The sequence below is a fragment of the Ambystoma mexicanum genome, chromosome 10 (assembly GCF_040938575.1).
Source record: "Ambystoma mexicanum isolate Mex_15411 chromosome 10, UKY_AmexF1_1, whole genome shotgun sequence".
Lineage (NCBI taxonomy): Eukaryota > Metazoa > Chordata > Amphibia > Caudata > Ambystomatidae > Ambystoma > Ambystoma mexicanum.
The window spans coordinates 1,156,495,270-1,156,498,706 of NC_090932.1; positions in this window are offsets into that span (position 1 = coordinate 1,156,495,270).

Consider the following 3,437-nt stretch of genomic DNA (forward strand, 5'->3'; position numbering starts at 1 on the left):
ACTGTGTCCACACTTAAACGCATAAAGCAAAGAAGTTGCCTCAAATTGTACATCCACTAGGCCAAACACCCTTTCTACACTGCCACACCAAGATTTTCACTAGCTGCAGGCCAGCATTAACAAGAGATGCTAATGCCAGATCTGGTAGATAAAGCATGGGCCTGCTTGTTTATGCAGAAATAACCCCTGGGGCCTGCGTAATAGTGAGGAGGTAGTGGTTGAGAAACTGTGGACTCTACCATGCATTGGAAGCTAGTTTTGTTTAAAATGCTTCATCAGCCTATTACTGGTCAGGCTCAAGTTTGTAAGAGGTGTAGCCTTTATGTGCATTGTTTATTGGGTCTCTCTTCTACGGTATCCTGTCCCGTCTATAGATATAATTCCCGAAATATGTTTCTGTATTGGGGGTTGGGCATTCTCACACTGACACCCAGCACTTCCTCATCTAAAATTCTTTAGAAACAATAAGCAAAAGAGCCCTTGTACCCCATTTGAGTGGCTGATGTTGCAGCCATTTTATACTCGCATCCAAAATCTTGAGCTGTCCAAATGAGTATGTATGTTTATGGTTACAAACATTTTTATGTTAGGGTGAGTGTTGTGAACAGTGATGTGAGCACCACGCCATGCATCTGTCATGCATTTAGAGATTCACACACACAATCCTTTTAACACAGGCTTGTTTATCCAATATAGAGATCTCTGATCACTGTTATAGTCCTGAAATGCTCTGTGATTTAACGCAAAGCATACAGGAACCCTTACTGGTGCTGTTTGTCCCCTTTCCCATTCTCATAGAGGTATTTTGAAAGAGTACAATAAGAGCGTACCAGACTGTCCATCTTGGAATGATAACCTTCCATCAGAAAATAATTCATATGGTTAGTCTAGTTTGTTTGTTTTTTTGTTTTATTATTTGTAATGCGCACCAGACCCGGGTGTATCAGAGCGCAATAGGCATCAAGAAGTTAGTTAAGCTTAAGCTACAGGACAGGAACAGGCAGTTATACAGAATTATACACAGGAGTTCAGCTTGGGTTACATTACTGTATGACAGGTACAAGCAGTGATAAATAAAAGCAAAATGTATTGCATATGTAGAAGGTGAGATGAGGTTATTGGTCATTATCCTTAAGCCAATGGATGAGGTTGGACCTGAAGCGAGGGTGGGGAAGGTCTTCCCTCAGAGGCGGGGGGAGGGAGTTCCAATATTGGGCAGCTTTAACCAGGAAGCTGTTTCCACCCGTCTTAGTTCGTTTGAATCTAGGCACTGATAGTAGGTTGGCATGCGCAGTTCTTGTGGGGCGGTTGGAGGAGTGTCTTGTGAACCTAGCAGTAAGGTATGGTGGGGTGGCTTTGTGGATGCATTTGTGGGTCAGAGAGGCTACTTTTAGAAGGATTTTATCTTTCGTGGTAAGCCAATTGTTGTTTCTTTGGATGTCAGAAATGTGTGCCTTCTTGGGGCTACACAGGGCTGCTCTAAGAGCGTTATTTTGTAGAATTTGGATTTTATTGGTAATATATTTATTGCTTCCTAAATATATGGCATTGCAATAGTCCAGTTTCGACATAAGGGCTCTTGCTAGGGTGATGCAGTTGTTGGTGGAAAGAAAAGGCTTAGCTGCTCTGATAAGCTTACAGGTATAAGCGGTGGAGGAGGCCATGGAGTTAACTTGTTTTTTAAAGGTGAGGCTTGTGGCGAAGTAGAATCTAAGGGTTTTGACTTCCTTGGCGACTTTAATGTTGTTACCATCAATTATAAAGTTGGGGTAATTGTGGCCTAGTTTGTTTAGGTTGGCAGTGGTGCCGAGGATTAGGAGTTCCGTTTTGTCATCATTCAGTCATAGACCGTGAGAGGCCATCCATGCCTGGATGATGAGGTACACCCTATTCACCAAGGCCAAATCCTTGTTGTAGTCTCCCGTTAACAGGATGAGGATCTGGGTATCATCGGCATAGTTTGTGTAGGTGATACTGAGACAAAAAGGGGCTTCGTAAATATGTTGCACAGGGTAGGGGTCACGCAGGATCCCTGAGGCACTCCGCAGGAGAGGGGTGTGAGGTCAGCGGATGCTGCTAGTGAGAATACACGCATTGTCCTATTGTCAAGGAATGATTGGATCCTGCCTATTGCTTCTTGTGAGAAGTGGGCAGCGGAATCCAAATGGTTGCACAGGATTTTGTGATCGACTAAATCGAACACCGCTGATAGGTCCAGCAGGAGCAGTAGAGTATTGCCCCTTGCGAAATGCAAGTGAGGTGGTACAAGCAGAACACCTGCAACACAGGGCCAGTGGCCAGTGGGCTCGCGGTGGCCCAGCATGGACAGTTTGAAACTGCATTCAGGTAAAATGCCTTCCCTAAGAGCAAGTGACAGAAAAAAACATTTACTTGGACAGCAACGGCTGTGTTTTCACAATAGAACAACTCTTCTGTAAAGTACTTGCATTGCAATGTAATGTAATGAAACCAGCTTCATTTATATAGCAATTATTCATTCATATTGAGGAGGGGTTTTGTCGCACGACACAGAGGTTTCGTTTGGGGGTGACGTGTGCCAGTTGGGGTAGGGGGGCAGGGCGCATTCTGGTGTGTCGCCCTGGGCATCAAGTTGGCCAGAAATTGACCTGCATACACACAAATGCAACCCATCTGATCTGGGTGCGCACACAGACACACACAACAACACACAGTACCTGAAATTAGAACACATACACGCATACCATAAGTGGGCGAAACACACATAGCTAGCACGTGTGAAGGGCACACCATGCTCAAACACCTGTAAGGAGAGCAACGGGACACATCTTAACTGCAGTCTGTACTGGTACTTTGGGCTATGTAGAATGGCCTCTGACCGTAAACTGGTTAATGTTTGCAAATGTTTGAATATTCACGCAGCTTACCTTTTTTCTGATTACTTCGCTGTTAAAATGTTCTCTGCAGAAATAGGTCAATGACGAAGATCAGCAGAACTTTTCTTTTCTCATTCCTAAATGATCTTGTAAGGAGTACTACCTTCGCAGCTGGTGTTCGTTTTAATAGTAATTGCTATGATGCTGCTGAGTTCCCAATGGTTTCCTAGAGCGGGCGCATTAACCCACTGGGCTATGATTAGGATTGCAACCTGTGATGAGCTAGGGGGTCACACACCTGGGATGGAACTCATGACTTACAGGTTAGTTCCATAGCGATCTCGGTTGTAGGTGCATTGTCGCCCAGGCTATCTTACTGGGATCGTTGATCTACTAGTTATACACTGATCTTTGCAGCTAACATTGCAACTCGCTTACACAATTTGTCAACTAAGACAGTACATTTCGAAGAACAGTTCTGGAAAGCACCTGAGTGCGGGGAAAGCCCGGAGGAAGCGGGTGTGAGGTGATGGAGCAGTACCTGGTCACGTGACAGCTCAGGGCACTCCCACTGCACGCGGT